Source organism: Pipistrellus kuhlii, unplaced genomic scaffold (genome assembly GCF_014108245.1).
Source record: "Pipistrellus kuhlii isolate mPipKuh1 unplaced genomic scaffold, mPipKuh1.p scaffold_m20_p_5, whole genome shotgun sequence".
In the NCBI taxonomy this organism is placed as follows: Eukaryota; Metazoa; Chordata; class Mammalia; order Chiroptera; family Vespertilionidae; genus Pipistrellus; species Pipistrellus kuhlii.
The window spans coordinates 23,275,010-23,299,834 of NW_023425551.1; the positions used below are offsets into that span (position 1 = coordinate 23,275,010).

The 24,825-nt window shown below is 39.6% G+C and overlaps 1 protein-coding gene across 10 annotated transcripts in view; it reads left to right on the plus strand.

Annotated features, from left to right (window-relative positions):
- AIG1 (androgen induced 1) overlaps positions 1-24,825 on the plus strand; it is a 166,011-nt gene that overhangs the window by 78,430 nt on the left and 62,756 nt on the right. The gene's annotated exons all lie outside the window — the stretch shown is intronic.

Genomic DNA, 24,825 nt, shown 5'->3' on the forward strand with positions numbered 1-24,825 from the left:
CATTTCACAATGTTTAAGTTCTGAATTTGACTGTGAACTGACTGAATGTGATTGACTGTCCCTGGAAGTGGCTGTAGTTTTAGTAGCTAAGTTGCTCAAGGTTACTTAGCTGGAAAGGACTGCAGCCAGGATTCTAGCCCAGCCGTCTGACTGTACAGTCCATGTTTTAAACCACTGTTGATGCTGTATCATTCTGTACTCTACTATCTCCACATTTCCCAGAACTAAATGGAATGACAGCTCATGACTTAAGTTAAAGAACATTATAGAAAGATACAGGATGATTGTGAGGTTCACCATGGGACTTTACACGTCGATTTAGGATGCATACAAATAAAATGTCTTTGACTGGACATAATTATCTTACCTTCATTTCTATTGCCATTATTTAACCTTTGTCTTACCTGATGATTGCAAATGCCTCCCAACTTGAGAGTTTAGGCTGTTTGTATATAATTAGGAGCAAGAGAACTAGGACCAATTAGTGGAAGGCTTAAAGAGACAGAATCCTATGCCGAATCAGAGAGAACGTTTTCACAATCTCAGATATCCAAAGATAGAATGACCACCCTTGGGTGCCATCAAATGCCACGTCTCTTGAGGAGTTAGGGCATTGTCAAGACACCTTCTACAAAGAAGGGACCTTATGGAGGGAAATTCAGTAACAAACATATGGCTGGGTGATGCAACTTATACGACCCCTTTCAACTTTGAAATCCTGCCATTTTAGAATAGAGACTGTAAATGCCAGATTGCTAGTGTTTAAATAAAAATGAGGGCATGGATGCAATGGGGATAGACTAGTTTTTTTGTTTTGATTTGTTTTGTTTATTTGTGTTTTTTTGTTTGTTTGCTTGTTTTTAAGATGGTTGCCATCACAGCTTGGCCCCTGTTGTACTCATAGCGCTGTTGGGTTGGGTGAGTTGGTGTAGGTCTGCCTGTTTGTATACTTTTGATAAGTATATTTAGAAGTTTGCTAATTAGGAGTGGGGGAGGTGAAAGCGGCCAAAGGGGGAACTAGGGACAGAAAGAGACGTTACTTTGGGTAATGAGCACGTGATGCAGTGTGTAGATGATGTTTTATTGAGTTGTACAACCTGTATGGCTTTGTTAACTAATATCACCCCAATAAATTTAATTTAAGAAGAAAAGAACAAAAAGTGGAGTTTGCCTATTAATTTTATAGAAATCTTTCTCTTTGGCATCATGTCTCATTCTTTTCCCATTACTATTCTGGTAATAAGTGATGGACACATAAATACATTACCGTCGTTCAATCAGCGTTTCCTGTTGTTGATGTCAAGTGCACAGATTGGATTTGTTTTAGGATAGCTGAATTTAGAATGTGACCTTTTGCCAAGCCAGATCTCACTTGCCCAGACAACACACATGTGGATTTGCAGTTGTTTCCTTTTTAAAATAGTGTATGTCTCTGGTGCCATTGATGAATGTAATACTGCATTAATGTGCTGTTACAACACCCCAGGACATGCACCAGTTCTTTCAGCCAGCAGTCAAGAATTCCCCGAACTAAAGTTTTTAATAAAATACAGATTGCAGGGAAGAAAAAGAAAAGCATCAACGTGAGAATTTATGGATAGCAAAAGTGCTTGAGCAATCAACTTTTCATGGACTTGCTCATGGAAATACAGGGTAATTGTTACATGATTTTATTCAAGTCTAAATCATTAGACATTGGCTATTTCTATTGATTTACTGAATCAGGGGGAAGGGAGGGGGGCGGGGGTTGATGACCCAGCTCTCTGTGCTGTTTCACAACTTTTTATTTTTACATTTTCACTTGTTCCAGTGTTAGTATAGCTGTATTGTCAGATCCAAAACTTCAGTGAGGGCTGACGTAGCCACATGGATGACATGGCTCAAGCTGCAAAATGTGAAATCGAATTTTTCACCATCCATTGTGAATAGCTAACAGGCAGCTTTCCCCAGTGCGGTGCTGATGGAACGCTGGCATGGGCTCATTCTGGGCCTATTTTAAGTAACAACTTTTATTTTGTCTTTCTTAAGGTAGTTTTCAACCTTCAAACATCATATGCTTCCTATTCCAAAAATCTGGAATAACATTTTTTTTTAAAATGAGTTAACAGAGGTAAACTTTAGCTGAATAAAAACCTTCTTGATATAATATATTCAACCTGGTAAATTAAGATGCTATTGCAGCCTGCTAAAAGAGGGCCTAAACCGCTCTCCTCTCTTTCAGATTCCAGCATTGTTGTTTTCAAACACCTATTTAATACAGGCAAGTTTTTTGTTTTGTTAGTATAAACCTACCTTAGCCACTCAGTAACTTTAAAATACAGAAAGTAACATTGGTTCTTTAACCCCCTAAAACTTGTAAAATCTTCAAGGAAGCATAAGTTATATATAAAGTATGGTCCTCCTTAATGGCAAGAAAATTTTTCTGTAGCCAAGCTTTGTGAGTCAGCATTTTGATATAAATAATTTATAGCTATAATCAGAAGATCATTAAGTTCAAGCATGCAGAAAACCATTTCATGGTCTTTTCTAATAGTGCTAATAGAGGCCAATTCAAATGAGTTAGGCCACGGATATTAATAATATGCCTTCAAGTCCAGCTGATATTGCTGTTTACATTTGAGGGGGAAAAGGGTATTTATCTTATATTTCAATGTTTTCTGATCTGAATATTTTTCTATGGATTCTGTAAAATAAAAATCAATTGATATCCACAAGTAAAATTAAGATAGAAAACAGTATCTCTGTGATGGGTGGTTATCTGTCTTTAAAATCTGTATACCAAAGGGACAGGATTCATGATGGCACAGGCAATAGAAACTCAGGAGGCATTAAGATGGTCACCTCCTTACTCCATAAGAGTGGTGTGATGCAATGGTTGTGGAGAAACAGTTGGGAAAGCTGACACTACCTACATATATCAACTCTTTTGTAAAGAATGCAGGTGTTTTTTTACTCTTTTTCCCAAGTTGTAACAACCTAAGACTTAGATTCCATCCTATGACTGTCCTTTCCATAAAACTACCAGAGAGAATACCTCCCATGGCCCAATTATGCAGCCCTCTTGTGTTTTTCTGATGTTTGGATTCCCATAGTTGCAAATAAAAAGTATATTTTTAGTTTTAGAATTTTCCTTTCCATTAAAAAAAATCCCTGAAGATTTGTGGCACCACTGTTATTTCTGTTAATGTCATTGCTTCCATAGCAGCAAGCTAAGATTGTGTATGAAACTATGTTTACAAGAAAGCAATTATCCAAGTGAACATTATAGCTACATGCAGCAAAGCTTCAATTTAGGTTTCCTGCAACCATTACACACACACACACACACACACACACACACACACACACACACACCTACCTCTTCTAATTTATGTAATAGGCACAGTATAATAGGCTGGACTCTCCTGTCCCTGGTCATAGAGCTGTGACAGTTCTTTGGGGTTCTGTAGCAGAATGAAAGCTCAGGCAACTATCACGCTGAGCCATAGAGATGGCGCATTCTTCCCGGCTCTCAATTCCCAATGGGAGTAGAATATAAAATAAATACGTTGGTGCTGATATTTAATCCGTAGGGTGGGTTTAAGGAAAAAATAGAAAGGAGACAAAGAAAATAAATTTCCAGTTTTTCACAGCTCATTTTGCTAAGCATAAACCTTACATATTTATTTTGCCTAGAAGGTGGTTTCCTGTCAGGACTTCAGTTGGTAGAGTCATGTTTTTAATTTGGAACATATCACATCTGCTTTGCCATCTCCCAGGTCAGAGATTTTTCAGGGGGCCACTCTATAGAGAAATAAAAAGATCTCTGTGAATGGCAATTTCTAGTTCAATCTAACGCAGAAAAAAACGAGACAGGAATGACATCCAGAAAAAGCATGGAACGCACAGCCGAGCTTTTATCTTCATGTGAATAGGTTTGGCCTTCTCAAATGTTCCAATGTGGCTTGGTGTTACCCATGTTCTTCGAAAAACTAATTCCAAATCTTTCTGATTGACACCACTCATATTTAGTTGTGCAGATAAAAGCTAGCTAGGAAATAAAATCAATATTTTTATAGCATTTTTGAGCAACACTCTTTATTAACATAGTCTATATCAGCAACTTTGGCCACAGAACTTTGTAGCCATTATGCAGAATACCAGCAAACTAGAGCACTGGGCCTCTCTCCTTTTCTGCTGGGAGCTTACAGTTGCCTGGAGAACACAGCAAAGAAGATGGATACAAATAAAAGAAGCAAAGTGACAGCATCGTGTTATGTAATCGGGAACAGGAGGGGTCTGTGATGAAGGTCCTGTCAGGCTATTAAGGCTTCATTCTGAGGCATTGGAGGAACAATGGAAGGCTGTAACTTGGGAGGAAAAATAGTGTGCTTCCTACATCGAGCAAAATAGTGGCATCATAAAATTGAGCAGCATTGCAGAAATTAAAAATTAAACTCACCATATTTGTACTGCCTGCCTAAAAGCAACCCCATAAAAAGGTCTAATCTCTCATTCACCAATCAAAAGCCTTTCTAAACTATTTTAGATCTTTCCCCTAGCTAGTCTAAAATTCAAGGTTTTGTTTTGTTTTGTTTTGTTTTGTTTTGTTTTTTCTGGAACGTGTTCATCTAGCATCCTAAAAAAAGAAAAAGAAAAAAGGCACACCTCTATTTAAAAATTCAGGAAAGTTACCATAGCTCACAGTCATGCAGGTCTCATACCTTGTACCAAGAGCAAAGGAATATCTTGTACCAAGAGCAAAGGAATATCTGTATGTGAAAATGTCTCTATAAGTGCCTCAAACAGTAGGTAAGGTAGAGGCTGATCAGATGTGAACTGAATAATTTTTTAAATTCCAACAACAAACTAATTTCTACATTTTACCCATTCTTATATGGTGTATGACACCTGCTGTGAATGTCCTTTGCCTAGCTTACGGTTTCTCAGACTCAGCAGCAGCAAATATTTGAGCCAGATCATTGTTTGTTGGGGGAGGGGTGCATTGTAGGATGTTTTACAATATCTCTGGCCTCCTTCCACTAGTTTCAACCCCTCTCTACCTCCAAGTGTGACAACCAAAAATGTCTGCAGACATTGCTGAATGTTCCCTGAAGAGCAAAGTTACCTGGGTTAAGAAGCACTGGTAATCCACCAATAATTCATCAAATTCCATCTACCCTTGAAGAACAATTATCTTGACTAATGTTTCTGGCCTATTCTCCTCTCCATTTTCTCACCAACACTGCAGTCATTGAAGCTCAGCAGTTACATTCCTGAATTCAGCCATCCCCTACTTTCTCTTCTACCCAGCCATGCTGGCTGCAGTGGGATAGGAAATAGTACATGCTCAGAAGGAAATCACAGCCTTCAACTCCCCATTGCTCTGCACAAGGCTAGATTTGGGTTTTCCACCTTACTCTGCCCCACAAACTCTCCCCTCAGCATCCATAAACTCTAAAGATGTTAGGGTTTGGGGGATCAAGATTAGAAAAAAAGAAGAAGAGTGAGCTTAGCAGAGCAAGTGGAAGAAGAAAGGCGTCAGGGTGGAAAGAACAGTCCTAGAGTTGGAGACTGGTTGAGAGCATGGATATGAACAGTGTCTAAGGCAAGTCTAAGAAATGGCTTCCAGGCATGTTTTGGGCAAGAGACTAACCAGATAATGAGTTCTGATCTGTTGGTGAAAATGCCTCATTAATTTATAGTTACACTTGTTCAGGCCTTCAAACTGCATCAGAAAATGAACCGGTGGTGCCATAGGGTTGAAACTAGTGGAAGGAGGCCAGAGATATTGTAAAACATCCTACAATGCACTTCTTCCACTTGCTCTGCTAAGCTCACTTCTCTTTTAGAAGTGAGCTTAGCAGAGCAAGTGGAAGAAGAAAGGCATCAGGGTGGAAAGAACTGTCCTAGAGTTGGAGACTGGTTGAGAGCATGGATATGAACAGTGTCTAAGGCAAGTCTAAGAAATGGCTTCCAGGCATGTTTTGGGCAAGAGACTAACCAGATAATGAGTTCTGATCTGTTGGTGAAAATGCCTCATTAATTTATAGTTACACTTGTTCAGGCCTTCAAACTGCATCAGAAAATGAACCGGTGGTGCCGTAGGGTGCTGCACCCTTGACGAGAAAAGGTAAGAAGTGTAAGTGTAGAAGAGCTTTGAGCACTCTTGAATTCTGCTCCTATCCGGACCAAAACTTGAGGCTCCTTCCTATGAAGTTCCAGCCAAACAAGAGAAATCAACGTGAATTTGAAAGGCAAATGTGTCCACAGCATGACATCTGGTCTCATAAGATAGTAACTCAAGAAAGCTCAAAGACTTCTGCTTTTAAACCAAGACAGTTAGACTTAACCTGTAAAGCCTGTGCTTCGTGTAGGAAAAAACAGAACTATGGAACCGCTGTCTCTGGATCAACTCCTTAAAAAGCATTGTGACTCTATGCCTTAGATATCAAAATTGGCCTGTCAATAGCCCCTATGGATTCCATACCCCTGAAGTGGTCCCTAACTCTCTTTTGCAATAAAATTACAGCAAAGGTTTTTTTTCTTAAATGTGCTAAATATTCTATTATAGTACAATTATAAATATAAGTATATGTGTTTAGTTACATTGTTGCCCATTTTTATTAATTGATCTTCAACTAGTTTTACCACTAACTCATTGTTAGCCCTGCATGAGTTAATTTACATTTCTGGGCCATGGTTATTGTGGTGTATTATAGCATCTATAAATGCTAACTACTGTGCTTGGAAATAATAAAAATAAATAAATAAATGCCCTATTGCTGACTTCAAGGATCTTACCATGTAGTGGAGAAAAACATGAGAAAACTATCACAATGTAGCTTTTTAAGTTCTTGACAGAATGTAGGATAGCTTGATGAGGGAGAAACAGCTTTTAACTCAAACATAAATTTTGGGAGAAGAGAACAGGTATCTGGGAAGTTCTTTCTAAGAAAACAAAACACACACACACAAAAAACTACAAGAACAATTTAAGAAATAAAAATTATTATATAATGCAGTTTCTTGGAGATTTTAAACAAGCTATTTTGAGAATTCTTATGGCTCCCCATATAAATGAGGAAAGATGGACTGTAATCAAATTGAAAATTGGAACCATAAAGAAACATAGATTGTTCAGTTTGAATAATTGCCATAGCACTGAACAAAAGAACAATAAAATATATAGGTTGTTTTTTTGTTTGTTTGTTTGTGGTTTTTTTTGCTATTAAGAGAATTTGCCAAAGCCTAATAAAATACTCTTAACACCTTGCCTCATGAAGTAACTGAAGGAAACTGTCTTTATGTTTTCCTGCATTTAGTGTCACTAAGATATGTTATTGCCAAGACATGCAAATAATACTGCCTGGGCTGGACTTAGGGGTGACAGGTTGGGCCTGGTGTGCTGTTTACTCTTAACATGTAGTGAGATGAGCACAGGACTTGGCATCAGAAACCCTTAATGCAATCCCCACTCTGCCAGATTTTAGACTAGCTGCAAGATTTCAGACAAGCCTCCGTTACCTCATTTGTGAGAAGGGGCTTCACAGGATGGCTGCAAGGATTAAATGGAATATAGATGATTTTTATCCATTGTATCTTTTTACTACCAGTAGCTATTGAGTGAATGGATTTTCTTGTTCAACAATACAAGATCATTGTTTAACGAACACAATTGCGAAATATGTGATGAGGGGTAAATGGAAGCCTTCTGCTATTTTCTTGCCTTTTCACCTACCCCTCCTCAGCCTTCACTATGACCAGAATTAGCTGCATGAAACACACATTGATTGTATCACTCTTCTAAGTGGTACCCTTCATCACTGTTCAGAGAAAAACCAACACCTTGGTGCCAAGATCCCTTTTGTTCTGTTGGGTGACTGTGTCCACTGCTCTGGTTAACTTCTCTGTCCCTCAGCCAGGCTATACATGCTCATTTTCTTTTTCTCCTCCATGTCTTTGCACTGCTCCCTCATCTTTACCTCACAGATTCCTTCCTAGTTCATCAATGTTCAGCTCAAGTCTTAAACTTTCCTATGTGCTTTCCATGGTAGTCAACAACTACCTTCCCAAGAAACTTCTCTTCCTGAATGCTTATTGTCTGTGTGGTTGTCTGCTTCCCTTGACTTAGACTCTTTGAATTATACCACAAAATCTTCCAGCTGACTGGATGATAGCGTATTGGACTCTGTGACCAGGGAAATTGTGCCAGCTGACCTGTTGTGTAGCAGCTGGGCAAGAGCTGGTCTTGAAGACACTTTACAGCAAACATGTAAAGTGAACCTGATGTTCCTAGGAGGTGTTGAGTTTTCTGGTTCAGCTCATCCTGTGAAAGCAGAATAGTATCATACAAATTGATTTCCTCTAGCAGGTAAACTTAGCCTGATGGGTAGAAGCCATCTGGAGGTCTGTATTGAGAGGGATTCTGTGGCAGCATCCAGGTTTTAACAGACATGGCTTGTGCTTCTCTACCAGGATCCCCCCAGGTACATAAGGCAGGATAGAAGGGGGCTCACAGGTCCTCACTCTTGGTATAGACTCAAGGAACATGAAAGTTAGAAGGAAGCTGTAGTTTAATAGTCTCTAACCTGGTTCTTCCTTTTTACAGAAGACCATGTTAAGGCTCAGAAATGTAAAGTAACTCATCCAAGATTACACTAGTTAGTAGTAAACCCATAATTAGAAGTCAACAGTGGGTTTTTTCATTGCACAATATTGCATATATTTAATTAAAATTTTTTTTTACATTTTCACTTATTTTTTATCATTCTAACATAGAATGGGAGCCTGCTTGTCAGTGAGATCATGCTTGATCCCCACAACTATACGTCTGAAGCTCTCATCTCTGCCATTTTATGAGCCTGATCCTTTAAACTTAGTTCTTGAGCCCCTGATAGCCTTCTGAAAATTGCTTTTTTTATTGTTTGGTTAACAGCAATCAGAATCAGTTTCTATTTCCTGCAATCAATAACTATGGTTGATATATAAATTGACCCAGGAGTGGATTTTAGGAAATAGATTCTCAGAGAAATAGGAAGAATAGGGCATTGATATCTAACCTAGATTAGGAAGAATGCAGAGAAGTCCTATTTAATATCCAGAATGGGATTATAATTACTCATGGAAGCCAATGGTGAATGAGTTAAATAAATGCACCTCTGCTCACCTAGTGTCACTGCTTGTGGAGGCAGAGCAAGGCCTTGAATTACCACTGTCAACCACAAGCAGACAAGATAGGAGGGGTCCAAGGTCCCTGAAGTGAGAGGTAGAAAGACAGTCTCACATCCAAACCATGCATGCTTGGTTCAAGGTAGAAGAAAAATCCAGGAGCTTTCCTGGCCATCTAAAAAGACTCTTTTATATGACCTCAAAACAGATTTTAAAAACCGCAACAACCCCAAGTTCGATGCTATGCGTTTTGAGTCACAGTGTTAACTCCAGTGTCTTTGGGTTTTCTGGAAAGAGCAGGGCCCAGGGAATTGGAGCAGCTGATTTGGAGATCACAGAATACCTGGAAACCCTTGCTCCCATGAGCCTCCCTTACTCTTGGACATGGCATCTCCCCCTTACAAAAGACATTGCTGCTCCATTACCTGCAAGAGTTCCTATGAGGAGATGCCGCTTTCCCCATCTTCATTAAGGCACCCGAGTCTCACTGTGCTTCAAGACCAAATTTTTGGCATTAATTTTATCCCATCATTTTTAAGTAGCAGAATTTTTTAAAGTTTAAGCTTCAGAGCAACTTTTATTTATGTGAGATTCTGAAGGCCTCCATGACTGAGGTTCAATGAATCAATGGTTTAAAGCCCTTGTAATTTTTCCTACTCACATAAAATAGTTTATTGAATTAATAAATAATAAGTACTAAAGATATACAACTAAAAGCAATATTTAAATAAATAAAAATTCTTAACTATACTTGCCTCATTAATCTTTATTTAATAACTGCTCTGTTTTTCTCTGTTTTTCTTCTCATTTCTATTATTGTTTTTTATTTTAAAGGTAATGTCACCACATTACCAAAAGATAAAAAAAAAAAGAAAACATCACCCATTATTTTATCATTGTTACTATTTTGGTTTATTTTTCTCTGGGCTTTTTCATTTGCTCCTCCGCGCCTCCCCCTCCCCCCAAAAAATTATGCTAAATGTAATTTACCATAATTTAATATATTGCAAACCTTTTAATCTCTTAATGTCTCAATAGCTTCCTTTTCAACAGTTGCATAACATTGAAAAAGTACAGTCGTGGCCTATCTGGTTTGGCTCAGTAGATTGAGCATCACCTTGCAGACTGAAGTGTCCCAGGTTTGATTCCAGTCAAGGGCACATGCCCAGGTTGTGAGCTCAAGCCCATCCGATCAGTGATTCTGTCATAGTTTCTCTCTCTCTCTCTCTCTCTCTCTCTCTCTCTCTCTCTCTCTCTCTCTCTCTCTCTCTCTCTTACTCTCTGAAATCAATAAAATATATTTTTAAAAGCACAGTTATTAGGTTGTGATTATGAATTATTGAGGGAACTATTATACCCAGCTGCTGGTAGGTATTCAATTATCATTTGTTGAATTAAATTGAAATTCCTTGCCCATCCTAAGTTTGTAATATTTTAAACACTATTCAACACATATCTTTATGGGTAGAGCTTTTCACACATTTTTATTTAAGGTAGATTCCCATCATGTGGTATGACTATGTTTATCTACTGCCAAATTGCTTTCCTTCTGGAAGGGCTGTATTGATTGACAGCATCACCCCTTCAATGCATGAGATCACCAGTTTCACTACACCCTTGTCAGCACTCACGCAATTGAAGGAAGTACAGCATCTCATTGTGATTTTCGTGGGAATGCCTTCTTCTTTGTGTATTTAGTGACTGCATTTGCTCATTTGTGAATTCACTTCCTTCAGCAATTTGAGTGAGCTCTAAATAGAATGTGGATATTAACCTATATTTACTGCTAGTATTGTCCTCACTTGTATATTTTTCCCCCATCTACTGTAGGATTCTTTTGAGAACACATTCCCTCTCCATTGAAGGGAAACCTGTTAGCCTTCTTCAGAAAGTACCTTGAGCTATGAAAACCGGCGACCTTGTGAAAATGTTCCTGCCACCTTGCTTTAGCTGCCAGCATTAAGTGACCCAAAAAGGACAACTTATTCTTAACTACTGTCAGCTAATCCAGGAAACACTTAAATTACCTCATCCTACATGCCAGCATTGCTTCCACAAGCAAAAATAGAATAAAATATCATATGTTCCCTGTCATTACTGCCCTCCCAACTAGGAAATTTGCTTCTATTTGACCCAATTGTCCTGCCCAACTTCCTGTCCTTGAAGCAGGTGTTTGACATATGTCTTTACAAGTCTTTGCAGATTTCTGTCTCCCTCTATCCCTGGTTGTGATGTTTTAAAGTAGCCAGGTCCCTCTCCTTACTAGAACTTGAGTCTAAACAGAACACTACCTAAGGTAGCAATTCCTAAAAAATAGGCATGCTGAAGGATCCCTTACTAGTTCTCAACATTTTGCAAATCATGAATAACATGTTCCTGTGTGCCATGGAGTGTGGTGCAGATCATCCATACACTGCCTTCTTTAATCCTTACAACCAGCCTCATCTTGAATTACTCACCCCGACCCACTCCATACACATTAGTGCAACTTGGTGGGGCCACAGGGTCTTTGAAACTTCCTCTGCTAGAGCACCTCAAAGCTGGTCCTTTCTTTTATTGTAGGTTCCAATGTGTACATCACTTGCTAAAAGAATTCTTTTTGACCATCCTAACTGAAGATATCCTGGATATGCTGTCTTATTTAATTCACAGCATTTATCACTATTGGTATAATACTAGTTGTTAGTTCATTATATTTATGTTTACTTGTATAGTTTCTGACTCTCCACATACACTCAACTGTGAACCCCTAGAGAATAATGACAACACCTAGAAAAGTGGACCACAGTTTATGTTTTAGAAGTATGAGTGAATATGAACAGAATAGGTAGTTATTGTAATATCTATTGTATTATAGATGAGTAAAGTAAGGCTTAGAAAGATTTAATTACCAACTCTAAGGTAACTAGTGAATTATAGAACCTGAATTCAAACTCAATTTTAACCCAAGAGCAACTTTTAACTGTTATTTGGCCTCTCTTGGTGGAAGCATTTCAACTCAAATCAACACCTATATCTACTTGATGGAATGCTAATAAATAATGATTACAATGACAATGAAAGTTATGATGCCAGCAGTAATATACTCTATGAGGGTTTCCTAGGCCTCTTTCTTGATCACCTGCAGCGCACACACCACCTCAGCTGACAGCAAGTTCAAAGTTGAACATCTCTAATTTAAAAAAAAGTGTTCTCTTCATGAACCATCCACTCATTCATCCTAGTTTATCGCTCTGCCGTAAAACAGAATGAATCCTTTCTAGTTGCCATGTTTGAGAGGAAGTCAATAGCAGCAGGGTGGATTCTGTTTGGATTTCCCTGATTTCTTCCTGTGTGCAAGTACATGGAATGTCAAGCATTCCCATGTGGACAGTTGACAAGGTGGTGTACCTACCACAGGGGCTGTAGCATTGTGGTTTCATCTTAATTAGTGGAGGTATTCTTTTCCTTCGCTGACAGATCAGCCAATTCTTACTAAGGAAACTGGGTTCTCATCACAGGCTTTGAATGATCAGTGTTGTCTTTGCACACTGCCCTCATATGAAAGACGTCTTCGTACTAGATTCACTTTTCCACTCCAACTTAAACCTGGTAAAGATTGACAAGGAGATGTCTGGTAAACCCTCTGAACTCCTTGAAACTGAGGCCCAATTCAAACCTGTTTAATTCTGTTCTTCTGTGGTCTCTGGCTTCAACTTTTGGCCTTTGAGAGTGTTTTAGTCCAAGCTACACTGTGGTCACTGTGGTTTCCACTGGTGGCAACTGGCTCCCAATGATATTCCTTATGTTTAAATCTTGTATGGTTCATGACTTTTATCTAGATCCAATTTATTTGGGTGGTTCCACACACAAAAAAATAGAGAAAAATGTGATAATAACAGCCAATATTTAGTAAGCTCTGTGAGCCAAGACCTGTTCTAAATGCCTTACTTGAATTATCGCATTTACTAGACAATAACCATTCCTAGGAAAACAGAATAGATCCTGTGCTGCCTGCTTCACATTCATTATTTCATTTACCCTAATTTCCAGTTCCAACCTGATGGTATTCTAGCTTCCTCAATGATATGACTGACTAGATGTAATCATCCATGCAAAGGACTTAGGGCAGGACCTAGCATAGAGTTAGCACTCAAAAATGTTAGCTATTGTTATTACCATATTACTTATTTAATGCTGAAGAAATCCACTACTTTTGGATCTAGTCTCACAGTGAAGCATGCATTTTTCTGGCTTAAATCAACCAACTGTACTACAGTAGACAGGGTAATAAGATAGAAGTAGCAACAATCTGCAGGGCAAGAGATCTGTGGTCAGGTATGAATTCTGCCATTTAATAGATTGAACACCCTAGCAAGGTTCTCTACTCATGAGAGCTTTAATTTCCTCATGTGTACATGAGATGTGTGGACCTGATTATCCTTAAGATCCTTTGTCCCCTGTATGTATTCCTTCACATATTTCTTTGTCTAAATGTGAAATTTACCATGAGGCTTAGATTTCTACCATCTCAACCCACACATCACATTAGAGTCCCAAAACACTGTAATGGAAGATGCTTCAGGAAGAGTGCTTAGTAAGGAAGTTAAGAAAAGTACCACCAGGTCCCCTTCTGTCTCCCCAGCATTCTCAGCCATGGGACAAAGCCATCAGTAACCAACTGATTTAGGAGTTTTCAGGGAAAGCACAGCATAAAATGCACTTCGGTGGCATTTGTTTTTATTTGTGGATTTTTAATTTTTTTAAAAATATATTTTTATTTATTTCAGAGAGGAAGGAAGAGGGAGAGAGAGATTGAAACATCAATAATGAGAATCACTGATAGGCTGCCTCTTGCACGCCACCTACTGGAAATTGAGCCCACAATCTGAGCATGTGCCCTTGACAGGAATCAAACCTAAGACCCTTCAGTCTGCAGGCCAATGCTCTATCCACTGAGCCACATCAGCTAGGTTAATATTTTTATTTATTTATTTATTTATTTATTTATTTATTTATTTATTTATTTATTGATGGTGGTAGGCTGTGATAAGGAAAGTGCTGTCCTGGCGACCTGTGAGCTTTATTTCAGCTGCAGCTCTGCCACTGTCTGAGTCCCGGACAAATGACATTTCCTTCCTTGGGCCTTAATTGTTTCAGTTGTCAAAAGGATTGTTAAAAATTTCTAACTTACATAATTTTATTAACCCATGTTACCCAACAAAGTCAATAAAAACTAATTTTTTTAAAAAAAATGTTTCAATTCTAAAAACTCTGTGCTACTGTTCTTTCTATGAGAACAATACTCAGATGAAATCCTAGGGACAGAAAAGCATTTTGTCTCCCCTTTCTCTCTTCTTGGCTAAGTAGAATGAGAGTTGGTGTGGAAATAAATAAATAAAAGTCTGCTGTGAAAAGGTTCATTCAGCCTTTCCTTAATAGATCGAGCGGTTGGTATTTCTGCTGGCTTCTGAAATACATGACAAATCACAGCCTGGAAAGAGTCCCGAAGCAGCTCCAAGCCTTCCTGCTGAATTTGGATCCATCTTTAGGTCTTACACTGCAGCTCATCCTTAACAACTGACAAAATATTTACTTTGCTCAGTTCAGAAAAGGGTAACATTTTCCAAAATATTAATCTAGGTTGGATTCAGAACACAGACAATGAGGCAAAAAGTTGGACCTCTGTTTGAAGCCATGTCGTTGAATCATTTTCCAGAGTGCCATGAGAAATAGGGCCTTAGTGGATGTTTTTGCACCACGGTAATTCGGAAAGGGGTAAAGCCAGCCAGTCCCCGTCTGGCATGTAGACCAGAGGTTCACAAAGTGTGGTCCCTGGATCTGCAGCACTGGCACCTCTTGGGCACTGTTTAAAGATGCAAACTTGCACCAGCCATTCCCAGACCTGCTGAATCAACAAGGCCCAGCAGTCTGTGTTGTTCAGAGTCCCCAGGTAAACAGGTTCATATGAACGTGCTGGTAAAAGTTTAGAACCACTGTGTAGGCCCAGGAAGGTGATGGGTGCTTATTACCTTTGAATTGAAAGTTACTAGTGACAAGACTAGTAATGTAAGTTCTCATTAATAAATCAATTTTTCTTAATATAAATGAACTGGTATGTACTGCTTTTGGAAATGCTTTCCACCACCCTGCCTCTTCTCTGACTCCATCTTCCTCTCCCCTCTTCCCTTGCCCTCACCTTCGTGCTCTTGGCAATGACGTCTGAGTTATATTTGACTTTTGTTAGAACTGTAAAAATACACTGCAATTTGTTCTAACATACTTGTGGTGTGTATTTTGATAAGAACTAATTGAACTTTTAAAAAATTCATTTGAGGTTTCACCAAGGACCAAAAATAGTAAACCAAAATCGTATGACTGCCATTTATAATTTTCTGTTCTATTAATTAGTTTTATTGTTAAAACTATTTTTATAAGTCAACTATGATTTATTAAATTACTAGAATTTACTCTAGTTGCCATCTTTAGTTAAGAAATAAGCTATTATTTTGACATCTATATTGTCTCTATTTAAAATTGCCAGTAATTTCTAGGAGGAATTAAGATAATCCTCACCAACACCTCCTTCTGCCACTCCTTAATTCCTCGTTCCTGCCCCCTCGCTCATGTGTTACCTGCCTGGCCACTCCAGGTATCTGAGCTGTGACCTTTGTCCTGCAGTCTCATGCTTGGCAATGTCATTTGGTCCCAGGGTCCTGCATCTGTTGATTTGGAAGGCTCACAAATCTGTAACTAGAGTGTGATTTTGCTTCCGAGTTCCAGCCAATGTCTCCAACTGTTTCAATATCCTTCCAGCACCTCAGGAGCACACAAACCACACATCCAAACCAGAACTTATAGTTTACCCTAACCCACTCTCTTTGACATCCCTGTTTCTTTTATTGACATCCCCCCACCTTGTGTGCCCTCCACAACCTCCCATAGCTGAGGGCAGGAAACCAGGTATTGTAGAAAATTCATGGTTTTTTTTAAAACTGTATAGGTCTGGATTCAAATCTAGGCTCTACCACCTATGGGCTACATGTGCTATGAGACACCTCAGATCTTCAGTTTCTTCATATATAAACTGGAGCGTAGTTTGGAGGAATCAAAGAGGAAAAGTATATAAGAATATGATTGTGAAAAGTATTGTCCAAAGTAGAAACATTGAGAATAAGAGAGGTCATCCTATATAATAAAAGCCTAGGTGGTGTCACGCTCTCACACAATGCCCTCACATCAAAAGATGGCCACTCTGCACAGTGAGGCCTGGGGGTCCCATGGTTCTGTGTGGCATAGAAGAGGCAGATCCCGGTAGTGGAGACAGGTCACAGCAGGGAAGGTCAGTTGTGGTTGATCAGGCTGGCAGGGAAGGGCAGTTGTGGGCAATCAGGCTAGCAGGGGAGTGGTTAGGGGGTGATCAGGCAGACAGGCAGGTGAGTGGTTAGAAGCCAGCAGTCCTAATTTCCAGATTGTGACAGGGATGTCTGACTGCTGGTTTAGATCCCACAGGGCCTAAACCAGCAGTCGGACATCCTCTGATGGGTCCCCCGATTGGAGAGGGTGCAGGCTGGGTTGAGAAACATTCCTCCTCTGTGCACGAATTTTGTGCACCAGGCCTCTAGTTGTTAATAATTATCCCATAATCAAAAAGAAATAAGGCATAAACTCAGACTGTGCCAAGAAAAGCAGGACATGTGCTCATTCTGTACATTTAGTGTTATGAGTAAAATATAAATATGTCCTCATTAATACTAGTCCCCTTTTCCTTTCTGCTTGTCATTCCAGTTCCCTTCATGTTTTCTGAATCTGTCCTTCACTTTCATTCTTCCTGACCCCAAAGCTGTCCTCAGTCCCTGTCACTTGAAGGATAATAATGTCTTTTCAATTGAGCTTCTCCCCTTCCATATCTCCCCTCTACTACATTCTATGTACTATTGCCAAATTAATCTTCTGAAACCACATCTCTTAAACCATTCTCTGCCTCAAACATCTTTAATGCCCACTTACTAAAGTGTAAACTCCCCAACATTGCATTTAGAAGTCTTCCTGTTTGGAATTCAATGTGTTATTTCAGACTGAACTCCAAGAATTATCCTTTCCCTACATCAAGTTCTTGGCATACTCAACCATTTTCCTAACTATCTTGCCTTCTCTTATGCCTTGTTTATGCTCTGCCCTCTGAATGTCATATTCTTCCATCCTGTCTCCACTGTTAGAATCCACTTTGTCCATCATGCTAGAATGTGACCTCTTCCAAAACACCTTCCCCAATCTTCCAGTGAGAAGTTCTTCCTTTACCCATTAAATTCTCTTAAAAATGCCACATTCGTAATCTAGAGCACTGGATGTTCTCTGTCTTATATTGTAGTTAAAAATATTGTTTTAGGTTTAGACACCGTACAAGTAAGCAGGTAATGAGAGGAGTCAGAATATATAATACCTGGCCCATGTCTCTTTCCCTTAGATAATCCACACGTAAGAGGAACTCAGTACATGCTTATTGAATGAATAAATGGCTGAATGAAAGTCAGTTTTATCCTGCCAATAATTAAATATTGCCATTGCCTCCTCAATTAGCCAAAAGTTTCTGAAAATATATGGCAAAGATTCTCATTTATTTTGCTCCTTTTAAGAACTAGAAGAATAAAATAATTAAATCAGTGACAGAAAAGATTATAAAAGTACCTTTATCTTTCCCTTTAATCTTCACTTTGATGCCATTAACTCAATTTGGCCAATTTTTTTAATTGTTGGACAAAAAAAACAATTTTACAAAATCAGTCATCTGCTTACAACTTGTGCATTAGAAAATATTTAAAAATTAGTTTCTTTGAACCTTTTTCCAAACTCCAAAAATGTGTGGGACATTTTTTGTGTTGATTTTTTTCTTGCTTCTGTCGCAATTTGAGAAGCAACTCTCAGAGGAAGGAGCATTGACCCAGAAAGCTAGAATCTTACCGGTAGTCAGTCAGCCTGTCATAACTTCTTACTTAGTGCCTACTGTATACTAGACACTGGGGTCCATTTCAAAGCAACCAGGCATGGTCCTGCCACGTGGAGCATTCTGTCTAAAAAGAGGAGCCAGTACAGATGTGCCAGGGCTTCTGCCCCATGCCCTTCCTTCATCTCCGTCTGACTTAATCATCATAAGGAGGAAGGCTTTAGAAAGCACAGGAGAGGTAACCTTTAAAGGTTCTCCAGTCTGGGACCTGGAAGATTCTAAGCTCTTTGATCTAAGAGATTGTAAAATTGAAATAAAGACAAGAGAAAAAAAAAAAAAAAAAAAACTTGATTTTTAAGGCTTAAAATATCTCTATAACGATCCAGAGGTCTAGTCTTCCAATTTTAGGCCAACAGAGCTATGATCTCTTTGAAGTAAAATCTCAGCATAGGGAAATATCTGTGTGGATGTTTTAGGGTTCTTTCACCAAGCTACTTTAGAGGGAAGGACCAACGTCTCACACAGAAGCTTCAGTGGTTTGGTTAAGGAGGAACGGGGTGGGGGGTCATGAGGTGGAGAGTGTATGGCAGTTTACTATTAGGGCCTAGGGGCCTGGGCCTCAGGATGAACCAGGAAAGCTGGGGCTACAGAAGAACAGAAGTTTCAGGGTGTTCAGTTGGCATTCTGCACTAATGTGATTCAGATGTTCTCTCTGGGCCTACTACATTCTTCTTTATCTGTTGGCTATCTATTATCTATCTTTTTAAACCTTCTTTGGTTCTACTTTTTCACTTTTCTATGATTTTCACTTTTGAACAGTGAAAGTTTTTCTTCAAGCAACATCTTATATTTAAAGCTGATCGAAGTGGAACTTCTCTGGATAAAGTGGGCATGGGTTTGGCTCCTCCCACCCAGGTGTCTCCTCATTCTGACATCAGGACCTGGGTCGCCTCCACAGAACCCCAATGGTTCCTCCTTGAAACATGCTTCAGAAACTTCTGCTGTGCCCTTGGCTTTGATTTTCTCAGTTTACTTTTTCCCATGACCTAACATAATCACTTTATACCTTGAAGAGAGAATCTAATGGACCCCATTTGTTTTGGGGTTTTTGTTTTGTTTTATTTTGTTTTGCATTTGACTGGACTGTTCTTGAATGAAGTGTCCACCCTTGATCCAATCAGTTGTGGCCAAGGTGGGGGTGGAGTTATTCATGTAAAATGTGGCTACATAGTGCTGTCCCTTCAACAGGGCCAGGATAATGTGGTGGCTCAGCAGGGATTGTGTGTGTGGCAGCCACCATGACTGCCATGTCTATTGTGTGGTGGGGTTGGAGCAAGTGTCCTAGGACTCACACCAGAAGAGTATAGCAGAAGCATCAAGCAACCATGAGCCAATACAGGAGAGAACAGATGAGGAGCAGGAAGGAGAATCTGAGCAGTCAAATGGGGATCTGAACGTCCTTTACTTACATGACTTGGGGGCTTTGGATTCAGGAAACTGTGGGAAGCTGAAAACCAATAAAGAAATAAATGATTGTCACCAAAGTGATGGGTGTGGTCTGAGGAGCAGGAGAAACAAAGGTAACCTTCATCTGCCTTTTGTGTAGGTGTGGAGCTAGCTTTTTAAAATGTGTTCTTTCCATTTGCAAGATGTCAAGTATAAAACGCCAACTCGTTCTCAATTTAAGAGAAATTCTTATTCCTGGGAAAAGGCAAACATTGCTTTTGTAGCCACATGAGGCATTGCTTTGAGGGTGGCTGGCCAAGATCTTTTGGGCAGTGTTGGAAAGAATTGTAGTAGAAACCTAGCGAGGAGCCAAAAGTAGGCACTATGGTTCTCCCAGCCAGAGAAACCAGAATGTGGCCCTAGATGGGTCCTATGCCTCCAGCAGAGGGAAGGCCTGCCTCTAGCAATGCCCTTGGACTTAGTTAGCGGTAAGATTCTCTGGATAAAGCATCTCTGTTTCATGCAATATGAGCAAAGTATTTGTACTTACTATTCATATCTGAAGACCTTTGCTTCCAAAACTGAATTAGTCTAAAGAGATTCATAACAATTCTCTTCCACCTTCTTTGTGGTTCTATCACAACAAATAGGTGTAGCTAGTTGGGAATTGGGGAGGGGGTGGAGGAAAAATGGTATTTTATTATGTACTGCACATTTTCACCTGAAGAGGTGATTGTGAAACTGAGTTTTGGCTGACGAGGAAGAGCTAGCTCCATGAACAAAGTGAAAAAGTTCCTCTCTCTGAAGGAGCAAGCCATCTCTGTGGACCAATGCTGCCCAATGGAAACAAAATGCAAGGTACATATACAAAGTAGATTAAACAAACATACAAAGAAGCAAGTGAAATCAGTTGAATGGTGTATTTTCTTTAATTCAACACATCTAAATATTGTCATTTAACAAGTAACCAATATTTTTAAATTATAAATGAAACACTCTATATTCTTTATTTCATACCAAATTTTAAAAATCTGGTGTGCATGGTGTACACTTGTACACAGATCAATTTGAACTAACCCTATTCCAGGTGTTCAGTAGTCACATGTGGCTAATGGCTATTGCATTTGACAGCACAGGTTTGGATGATGGAGGAAGACCTAGGAATATTAAATACACAGGCAGTTCTTTGAGCTGCCTATACACAGGCCGCATATGGATGACGGGTGGGAGATGAAAGAGAGATATAGGTGGACACCAGACCACAAAGGCCTTAGATGCCAAGTTAAGGGAGTCTCCGTTTAATCACGAAGGCATGCGGGAGCCTTTGATTCCTTTGAGAGGTTTTAGGTAGATCAGTTTTGAGGTTTGGGAAGATGATGCTAGCAGTTGTGTGAAGGCTTGATTGGGGAGGCATAGCACAAAGAACATTGGTGGTCTTTTCTTAATCTGTCGTGTTTCTCTGTGTTTCATGTAACTTTCATATAAACACTAGCAATTAATACACAGCTGCTCTTTATTTTCATTGTTTATGATGGTGTTTTTTTTAATCATTTTCTGGGCCTTTTGAGAATTTGAAGGGTAAGGTGGAATAGGAATTAAGAATATCAGGTGTGAAAGAGAAAATGCTGGGTGTGGACACCATTAGGCTTGAACTAAGCAGTTCATTTTGTGCAGTTCTTAGTCAAAGAGACCCTGGCCTCCCCCAAACCACTTTTACAGGCATTATGCCATTATTAAATGAATGCATGCATGGCAGAAGGCAAGCTTCCTGGATTCCTTTTTTCTCAGGATTGCCTATTTAATGGGGTCCTTTCTTCTTCTTTCCACCTGTCCTCCTGCCATTTTGCTCCTTGGCCCCATTTCAGCTCATTGGTTTCTAATCCAAAAGACAGCACAGTGATACATTTTTATATGTGAAAGTAGAGCAAATGGATTTTTTCAAAGGAATATGCTGGCCATGCCACCTTTTTTATGCTCAGAGCTCCCTGCACTATTCTAGTCCCCTTGAGCCCAATAACAATAGCTAAAATACAGTGTAAGCAAGATTGGAGGCCACAAGCTAAAGAAGGTGTTACTCTCACTGGTGGAGAAGGTGTCTGTGCTTCTCTCATCTGCCTCTACTCTGGGCACTATCCAACCCTCCTGTCCCCAAAGTCCAGAAGTGTGTAGAGCATGAGGTGATTCTGATGACTGTCAGTCACCTCAGGGCATGGACCACAGGGGTGGCTGTGCCTGGCACTGCAGCTACTTCTTGTCTTCTGTTTCAAAATCTACAATTTTTTAAATTTTGAAACCAAGTTCTCAGGTTCCGTAACATTGATGGATTCGTTTATTTTGGTCAAACTAGAACAAATTTCTGGTTCAGGAATGATTGGTGGTTTGAGGAGATAATAAGGAAGAAGGGAAAAACAAACCCTGTTTATATGTTGTTGGGGAGCCATCTCAACTTTGCTGGGCCAGACATCAGTAACTGCTGGTCTTTCTCCATCGTGTCCACAGTTTATGGAGTTAGTAGATCATTATAAAGGACTTTTTTTTTTCCCCCTTTCTTTTTTAAAAAAGTATCTGCATTGAGTGAAATGTTTCTGTGAAACCAGCTCCAGTGCCTGCCTGGCATCTGTCCATGGTGCTTGAGCAGCAGCAATGTTCTGAAAACTACAGAGACCCTAACACATGCTCTGCCTAGCTTTGTGGGGTGGGGGTGGCCAGCTGGTAGTGTGGACAGTGTCACTGGGAGAGAAAGACCTGGATATGGGTAATTTTTCCCATCATTAAAATAAAAACTAGGTCATTAGCCTGATCAAAGGTAAAAATGTCTTTTTATGAGCTCTTCGCACATGCTTACTCATACTAGTAAAAGAAGAAAAAGTAATTCTGAACTGGAAAATGGTGGGAGGTCAATTTCTATTGCTTTTGTCAATTGTCATCGTTCAAAGGTAGATTTGAGTGATTAAGTGGTAGTAATAACATGAGTCTCTCCAAGAGGGTTTCCCAAAGAAGAGAACATCCTCAAGAATCCCCCACCTGGTTGCCTTTGAGGAGCTTGTCTCAAATGAGAAGAAAATATTGATTGAACAGAGTAGGAGGTTTTGTCTCTATATGGAAAAGTATATATATTGCTGGAGAAATAAAGCAGGAAGGGAAAAAAATAATCCAGCCAGTCACTATCTCCTGGTAGGGTCCCCTTTCTCTTAACCTAGATTTTTCAAGTGTCCTTTTTGAATGGGAAAGTGAAGTCAGACTGATCCTGATTTTGATGTTTTTTAATCAAGAAGAATGGATCCAAATTAGACTCGAGAACCTAAATCAATGCCGTTGATAATCAATTGGAGCAGAAACATTTACACCTTTCATTTATAATAGAAAGTTGTCTTTCACAACTGGTGCCTAATATTCTATGATACATAACAGGCATGAGAAGCAATTGGGAGAGATCTAGATGAAATGAACTTCAATTAGATTGGCTGAGAACATGGCAAAAGGGTTATTCCACACTAACCTCAAATACTCTCCCCTGGTAAACAGACACTAAGCTAAACTAATTATCAATCCCTAGCCCTGTACACATGCATTTATTCATTCATAATTCGGTCATTAATTAAGAGCCTAGTAAATGTTAGGTAGGTGGTGTCAAGGTTTTAACAATGAATGAAATATGATACTGACTTTAGAGAGACTGCAATTCTAGTGGCAGAAGTGAATGGTTATATATAAGGTAAAGGGCAAGATGTGTGTGTAGCATCAGGTAACCCCAGAAGATGAGCTTTTTCTTCCAATGGAATGATGAGAGGACTTTGTTCCATGCAAGACTTCTTTTAAATAGAATTTGGTATTTTCTTTTATCATTGAAGGATTCCATCAGGGCATGTGTTGCATGTTTCTATATTGTTGGAAGAAGAAAAATATCTGCACTTTGGATACTGCTGTGTTTGGTTTTGCATGGGGCTATTTTTATAAAATAATGGCAGGGGAGCTGTGTGGGAAATGATCAGATCTGCAGGATTCCTGTGATTTGAAGCTGAACCTGTGTATCAGAAAGGAATTATATCAGCTTAAGCCCCCGGAATGGCGAACGGTGGCCTTTTTCTGCTAATGCCTCCCCTAGGCTCCCTATCTCACTCCCTTCTCCCCTGATGCATTTTTATTTTCCTGTAGCCAGGAAGCCAAAAGGAAGTGTGACGTATTTCTGACCAGGATATTTTGGTTTGTTGGATCCTGGGAAGCCTCTGTGGGCTTTGGGTTGTGCCAGTTCTCGGGAGTAGAGCGCGTCTGGCTGGTGTCCCTCCTGGTGACCTTCGCAGCCATCTGGGCCTGGACCTGCCACTGCCTGCTCAGCCCAGCAGGACAGGGTCTCAGCTCTGAGTTTGCAGATGCTTCACCCGGACTCGGCTTCCGTGACTCAGGCCATCTGTGGGTAATTTGTCCTTATTCTGAAGTTAGGGGTTTTCAAAGGCTTCAATTTCTGGAGTTTCTCCACGAGGTGCACTGTCTGGCCACAGTTCTCTGACACCAGCTTCCTGGGGTCAGGCCCCAGCTCTGAGTCAAGCAGCCATGATTGCAATGACACTGTTCTTTGCACTGTAGAGAGCTTCACACCAAGTTCCTGCCCCCTCCTGAGCGAGTTTCACTCTTCATGGACTGGTTTGAAGTGCAGCCAAGCTGGCAGCCGTGGGGTTCCATTTTTACAAGCTCTAGCAACAGTAGGCTGCAGTCCTTTGTGTCACCATGCCATCTGCTTAGCTTTTTCCCTCTTCAAACTGTAAGCAAAGTGAGTGAGCTAACTACACCAAAAACGCACCTCCCCTAAGTAAAATGCATTTGCATCAAGTCAACTTAAATGACACTGCTTTGTCTGTCCTAAACCACATTTTTTCTCAAACTTCCCTATGAAATTTGATTTCCAGCAAAAAAATAGACATTAAGAATAATTAATATATAATAATTCTTTTCTACATACCAGCCACTATACTACATGTTTTATATTCTCGTGATTCTATTTTATCTACAAAAACCCATTGAAATACCATTTCTATCCCTGTTTTTGTGTATATGAAATTGGAACTCAGATTTTTTAATTAACTTACCTGTGACTATGCCATTAGTAAGTGATGAAACCTAAATATAAACCCCACTGCCTGACCCCTGAGTGCAAGAGTTAAATTTTTTGTAGATTGCCCCCCATCTCTTTTTTTAATATTTTTATTGATTTTTTTTTTTTTTTACAGAGAGGAAGGGAGAAGGATAGAGAGTTAGAGAGAGTTAGAAACATCAATGAGAGAGAAACATCAAACAGCTGCCTCCTGCAC